General features: G+C 38.2%; 2 protein-coding genes across 2 annotated transcripts in view; one reads left to right on the forward strand and one right to left on the reverse strand.

Annotated features, from left to right (window-relative positions):
* The window catches only part of LOC106879456 (macrophage migration inhibitory factor), a 33,949-nt gene that overhangs the window by 23,688 nt on the left and 2,367 nt on the right, over positions 1-7,894 (reverse strand). The gene's annotated exons all lie outside the window — the stretch shown is intronic.
* LOC106879443 (gastrula zinc finger protein XlCGF57.1) overlaps positions 5,583-7,894 on the forward strand; it is a 21,260-nt gene continuing 18,948 nt past the window's right edge. The window contains exon 1 of the mRNA XM_014928997.2: positions 5,583-6,222. The gene's annotated coding sequence lies outside the window, so the exon portion shown is untranslated. The remainder of the gene's footprint in view (positions 6,223-7,894) is intronic.

Genomic DNA, 7,894 nt, shown 5'->3' on the forward strand with positions numbered 1-7,894 from the left:
CCTTGGGCAAGTGTCTTCTACTATAGCCTCGGGCCGACCAAAGCCTTGCGAGTGGATTTGGTAGACGGAAACTGAAAGAAGCCCGCCGTATATATGCATATATATGTATATATGTGTGTGTGTTTGTGTGTCTGTGTTTGTCCCCCACCATCGCTTGACAACCGGTGCTGGTGTGTTTACGTCTCCGTAACTTAGCAGTTCGGCAAAAAGAGACCGATAGAATAAGTACTAGGCTTACAAAGAATAAGTTCTGGAGTCAATTTGCTCGACTAAAGGCAGTGCTCCAGCATGGCCGCAGTCAAATGACAGAAACAAGTAAAAGAGTAAGCCACACACCTCACCAGATTTCGTGTTTACTTTCAGTTTTTGCAGATTTATGGAAACGAGAAATAAATCTTCCTTAGGGTAAGATACCAGTATTAGCTCAGGTGACTTTCCCAAAAAAAGAAAAAAATATGAATTGATACACATCTCTCACCTATGGCTAGGTATCTTGCAGGGACGCAATGCACAAAAAATCATTTTAAAATATAGCTTATAAAATGGCACGGTCGAAACATTAAGAATTCTCTTCTCTTTATGGGTCATTAAAACTTTTAGACTCCATTGAAGCAATTTTTGCTGATGTAAACTACCACCAGCCCCGACTCTTAAAATTGCAACGTTTTCTTATCAGCTCTTACGTCGATATCAAATTTCGAGCAGGCATGTCTTTATGCACTTAATCAATATACTTCTACATATTTCAATTAAACTTAACTGTTGAGAATAAATACCTTAAAATGTTATCTGTGACAGATTTGACATCTTATCTACTGAGAAATTTATCCTTTTCATTTAACACAAAGAAACACCAGCCCTTTATGCATATTTACATAACACGCTGCAAAATATCTGCATAGGTCCAAAATCACAACATAGGTACAAAATCACACATAGGTACAAAATCACAATTACTAATTACAACTCTGCTTTATCCCCTTCTCGCTACATAACTGTTTTTATGGCTACATATTCAACCTGGCGCGATAAATAAAGAAACACACCATTATATCAGGGTAACAAGACTACGTATTGATGGGTAAAAAATTATCCCGAACGTTGACTTTCCAACGAAGATTTCTTGAACTTGTAATGTACGTCATTTTATCTGAATATTCCTTTTCTTTCATTGCACTTTCTGTGTTAATGTAGCTATAAATTATGTTCATATACATAAGATAAGCCTTCTTCTTGACTATGCCACAACTTTTACTTAGATTTCAGACTTCAAATGGTTGAAGATCTTCGTAAAAAAGGAACAAAATTATACACTGCCATCAATACCAGTGTAGCAAGTATATGCTTACAGTTTGCTTGTTTAAGCTTAAATAGGCGAATATCAACTCGTACGTTGTGCTTTCTACAAGTGGTTTACATGATCTGGACACGTGATGGTCGAGTCCCTCTACCTTTGCGTGACAGACCAGCCGAGCGCAGGAAATTTATGTCTGTCCACTAGGAGCCTACAGTCAGCTATATAAAGAAACCTTTCCCTTTATTTCTTTAGTGAGGTGGGTTTGCACAATCGAGTTTGGATCTTCGGCAGAGAGCAAGTTTATTTTCACAGGCATCCTTTGACGCATACGTTTGTTCCTGTCTTCTAGTAGAAGTTATGTCTCGTATTTGTTTTTCCTGTTCTATCCAGCATACAACTGCATGTGAAACCTTTGTGTGACCGATTTTTCAAGATGTATCTCAACAGCTTTGCTGTATTAAAGCTCTTTAACGGGTTGAATAAATCGTCGCATTTTATCCTCTTAGTTTTCTGTTTCTTCTTTTATCTACACACACACACACACACACACACACATATTGGAACTCAAACCAGCTTTATCCACCAACGCACCCTTTATCCCGTTAAACTAGTGACACAGATAGGTCTGTGCAAAGCTAGTAATAGACTGAGGCCAGATGTGAAATGTAGGGCCCATTTCAATTTGTAATAAGCTCACGCCAGATGTGACGTGTAAGTCTCATCGAAACTACTTATTAAGTATTTCAATAATCATTGTTAAGAACATATGGCCAACTAGCTCGCTTACTCTTCCCCTAACTTAGGAACGAGCATTAGTATCATCTGGAATAAACCGAGTATCGTACTGGTCATCTAGGTCAAAGACTTCATTCCTATTGAGCCAACGAGAACGCCATTCTGCGGTCGCACAACCTGCTAGAGATAGTTTCCAAATTTCCCCCAAAAGGGAAGTACAGATTAGACAATTCAATCCGAGATATACAGGATGGTTATCAGGGCTGATCTGTGGGGTATACAATAACAAGTTCACTCCTATAACAGCTCAACAGCTGTATGAGTGCCAGAAACGTAAAGAGAAACCTCAACAGGATCGACACTTCCTCATCCTTCTTTTAATTCTACTGTCTGTCTCATATGGAGAACAGAAAAAGACGATGTAGGAAATAGTGACAACCACAGGACAGTAGTTCGGCCATCTATTCGGTTTTATCTTTCTGTAGTGTCAGCTGTTAGCAGAAATGTTATGAAGAAGACAGTGGTATCGCAACACCAGTACTTCCTTTTGTCTAAAATGTGGATGAGAAGGAGAGGCAGACAGACAGAAAATCGTGCTGTAAACCGCAGTAACGCTATCACTGACTTTTTTCCGGTTAGTCGCGTACCGCTTTGCTCTAATTTAAGGCTTTGGACAAAGACATGTTGAAACAGAATCATGAAGGGACGGAATTTCCAGCCTTCAGGAAAGTTCTAATGATATGTCAGAGTGGAATCTAACAATCCTTGAATTTGTATCGACCAATTTAGTTATCATTTAGCTTGACATATATAAGGCGACGAGCTGGCAGAAACGTTAGCACGCCGGGCGAAATGCTTAGCGATATTTCGTCTGCCGCTACATTCTGAGTTTAAATTCCGCCGAGGTCGACTTAGCCTTTCATCCTTTCGGGGTCGATTAAATAAGTACCAGTTACGCACTGGGTCGATGTAATCGATTTAATCCGTTTGTCTGTCCTTGTTTGTCCCCTCTATGGTTAGCCCAGTGAAATAGCGTAATGCGTCCATCACAGTTTATCCCTAACTTAGTGATACTCGATTAAACTGATAAACAACGGTAGTTACAGTTTCTCTTCCCAGTACCAGCAACTTCTTCCATCTGTACTGAAATGTTATTTGATAAACGGGTAAGTGTGAAGGAGAAGGGAAAAAAGTGGAGAAAAGACACTTGGTTGGACAATAAGAAACAAAAACTTGAAACCGTGAAAAATATTTAAATAGTACTAAAGAGAAAAGGCAAGAAATTAACGAAAGCTACCCACCTCTCCTGAATCTAAAAAAATTCTATAAAGGTCCGTAAATATTTTTATTGCTACTTTCTCTCCAAAATTCTTTTACTTGTTTCAGTCATTTTGACTATGACCACGCTGGAGCACTGCCTTTTAGTCTAAGAAATCGACCCCTGGACTTATTCTTTGTAAGCCTAGTACTTATTCTATAGGTAATTTTTGCTGAACCGCAAGATAGCGGGGATGTAAACACATCAACATTAGTTGTCAAGCGATGGTGGTGGTGGGGAGGACAAAAGAGTGGATTGTAGGTATTTGACATCTACTTCTAGCATTGGCGATGGTCATTTCCAGTAGCCCTTAACAATTATTATATTTTTATAATTATATACGTAAAAAGATTAATGTTACCTATACGGTCATCTTTATATGCTAGGCCACTGATATAATCATTTTTATGATTATATCTTTATCTTATAAGTATATATATATATATGTGTGTGTGTGTGTGTGTGTGGTGTGTGTGTGTGTGTGGTGTGTGTGTATATATATATATATATATATATATATAAATAAACAGAAATAAGTACTGGAGTCTATATGATCGATAAGCAAACCCTTTCAAGGCAGAGCCGAAACCCACTGAGTGAAACCAGTAAGAAGACACATGTATCTCAATCTATCTGCTAATTTCTTAGGCTTCTCCTTGTCTAGACTGGGATCTCAAGGTATTTTCCTTACATCAAACAGTTATTGGAGTGCAGTGTGGCAACTTGCAACTATTTTGCTGCTCAGACTTCTAAAGACAGATTAGATGCATTCACAGAAAATGAAATGCTGAAGGGAGAGAAATGTGGAGGGAGAAGAGGGGAGAGAGAGGCATGCTGAATGACTGGCAGAGAAGGAAACAAGGAGAAGCCTAAGAAATTAGCAGATAGATTGAGATACACGTGTCTTCTTACTGGTTTCACTCAGTGGGTTTCGGCTCTGCCTTGAAAGGGTTTGCTTATCGATCATATAGACTCCAGTACTTATTTCTGTTTGGGACATTTTATCGGTCTATTTGTCGAACCGCTAAGTAACGTGTTATATAAAGAGGCATCATAAACACAAACACACACACACACACACACACGCGCGCGCAGGCACGCACGCACACATACAAAACGTTATCAGTAAACTTACTTGTGAAATTGAAACCAGGAGTTACGTGATCGCGAAAGCATTTATCTCCAAAGTGCAGACATATGTGTTTATACACATTTACATACAAATATGCACATATGAGTAATACAGATATCTACATATATTGATGCAAATACACATAAATTTTTTACTCTTTTATTTGTCATTGAAACTGCGGCCATGCTGGAGTATCGCCTTGTAGGGTTAGTCGGATAAATCATCCCTAGTACTTGTTTTCATCGGCCTCTTTACCGAACCGTTAAGTTATGGGTCTCGTAGAAATCCAACACCGGTTGTGAAGCAATGGGGCTGGGAACACACACACGACTTCTCATAATTTCCGTCTACCAAGTTCACTCCCAAAGTATTGATTGGTCAGGGCTATACTTAGAAGACACATACTCAAAGTGCATGCAGTGGGACAAATTCATATGTATACGCGCGCGTATACACACATTCATACATACAAATACAATACACACGCACATATTTCCTACTTGTCACTTTGTTAGTGATCGGCTTGAATTATAGAAAGGAAAAAGTAGCTAACAAAAAAATGCATACATGCGTACATATACACACATCCAGCATGTGCGGAAATGGAGTAAGAGAGGGAGAGAGAGAGAGAAAGAGAGGCAGAAATAGTAAGAGTCTCGTTGAAAAAATATATAGACTGGAGGAAAATCAACTAGACATCCTTTGGTCTTGTTCTTCATATATATATACATATATACATACATATATATACATATATATATATATATAATACATCTATTTTTCTCCACCACCTGTCTTCGTCTGTTGTTTTTTGTGAATTCTCCCTATATATATATATATATATATGAGGAACTTCAAAACAAAATATACGCCTTCAAGTCACCTCACCACCACCACCACCATCACTTCTATCGTATCACGCACTCCTGTGACAGTCACTATCATCTCCATCGTTATCACCCCTCCAACATTCTCATCTCTACTCCTATCATCATCATTTCACACCACTGTCAATAATACCATCCCTAAATAACAAGCATTCACTTCCACTATTGTTGTTTGGGGGCGCTGATAGAGACTAGTGGCTATGTCTAACCCTCTCCGTCTCTCTCTCTCCGTTTCTCTTTTCGTTTGTTTCTCTCTATCAACTCTTCGTGATAAGCTTCACTAAGCACAGCTATGCACTACAGTGACGCCCTCTAGGGACAGAAATGGGTGGAGGAAAACGATGGAAGGGCGGAGGGAGAAAGGGTGTAGATGATAAAGGCAAGGTAGAAAACCCGAAGCAAAGTTATCTTCCCTTGATTTCAGTTTCCACATTGTTCTCAGTTTTTTTGGGGAGGGATAGAGAGGACAGGGTTAACGGTGTTTTGTTGTTTTATTTATTTGTTTCCCTCGCATCCTCCGATATCCATCCATGCTGTTGATGTTATTAGTTTAGTATAAGTTAATTAGTGAAACAGCTTCGTCCCACTTTTCACTTTCAGCATGTTTTGTGCTGGGGTCTCATTCTTCTTACTACACACGTATAAATACATATTATCATTGTTGCTGTTCTTTGGAAACTATCTTTCTTATACCTTGAGGGCTTGGTCTGCGTTGCAAGCATCTCGTTTTCAACTACATACACTCACTCACATATACATATATTATAGACATTATCTACAACGATCCAACACCAAACGGACAAACAAGCAGCCAACGAGCAAGCGATACTTGACCCTCTTTACGCTGATCTAGGTAAGTACTTTCTTCCACTTTATGGACGTTGTTGATGATTTATTTTTGTTTAGCCCCGGTCACCCTGATCGAGTTGATTTTGATCGCCAAAGGCATTTCCACCACAACCATCCTGTCTTTATGATCTACCAGAGACTACATTGTCCAATGTGGTCCTTCCATTTTAAAATTGTAGGGGGTGTTTCGAAGGAGATTTGACTACTATTTCTAACAGATCGAGCCATGTCATAGTGGCTCCCTTGGTCGTTGATGACGTTGGCGTTGTTTGTACAATATAAATCCGTTTGTTAAAATACTCGTAAATTATCGGACGTATATGCTTTCTTAACCCCGCCACACACACACACCATTGTCGCTAACCGAAGAATAAGAAAGGGATATATGTGTGTGTATACATATAGGGAGAGAGAGATTCCTATGTATGTGTGTGTGTTTGTATGTATGCATATGGAGAGAGAGAGCGAGAACTAAACGAAGAAAGGGTAGTTGTGGTGGTAATAGAAAAAGTATCACAGAGAACAGAGGGAGAAAGTGTGCAATTCACTCTGTAGTGGACAATTTAGGCCATTTGATTCAAGCGACCAACTCCACACTTTTCTCCGATTTCGGTTAATGATTTTTTTCCATATACACATAAACACAAAACATTTTGTATGCATAAATATATATATATATATATATATATATATATATATGTGTGTGTGTTATATATATATATATATATATATATATATATATATATATATATATATATATATATATATATATATGTGTGTGTGTTATATATATATATATATATATATATATATATATATATATATATATAATAGAGAAAGAGAGATACAAACACATCAGTAGATAATTTCTTTCACGCACTAACACAATTTGACCTTTCGCAGTCTAGGGTATCCATTAATGAGTGACCAGCCTTGTTGAATTCAACGGGAGGGAAAACGGTAATTGTGACATTCGTGTCTGTCACTAGGGATACAGTAAATAAAATAAAAACATCATTAACTGAGGCTCGAAACCGTGTCACAGAGTTTACCGAGAAGCTTATTCAGGAGATCGATAAATTTTCATGTTCGTATATTTATATATACATATAAACGCATATATATACATCAACACACAGGCTCACACATCTACTGATGTCTTTAAAACTTATTCCTATATATACATTGAAAAATAGAAATATTTTGTCTCTATTTCAAATTACTAGAGAATGCTTAAAGTAAATTTTGTAGAGGCATGTCTGAAGATGTGTATATGCTGTGTGTACACATGCACTCACACGAACACATTATTTTATTAGTATCAGCCTTTGGTCCCCTATTAAGCTTGCACAGCTCCTTGAAGGGTTTACTCTATCACGATGTCCCCGTACTATTTTATTGACGTCTATTTGACGAATGACTAAATTACAGGACACAGCACAACATCAATTTTTAGACCGGTATAAGTACATATATATATGTGTGTATGTGTGAGACGAACTTCTGCATAGTTTCTGTCTGCCGATTTCCACTTACAGATAATTAGTCAAAGGGAGTCTTGGGGCGGAGGTAAAGGACATGGACCGCACCCCCTTTCGGTTTATTTGGGGTGGGGTCTACAGAAACCCACCTTTTCGACTGCGGAGATTCCGAATCTGCAAAAAAAAATCGGCATT

Source organism: Octopus bimaculoides, chromosome 20, assembly GCF_001194135.2.
Source record: "Octopus bimaculoides isolate UCB-OBI-ISO-001 chromosome 20, ASM119413v2, whole genome shotgun sequence".
Lineage (NCBI taxonomy): Eukaryota > Metazoa > Mollusca > Cephalopoda > Octopoda > Octopodidae > Octopus > Octopus bimaculoides.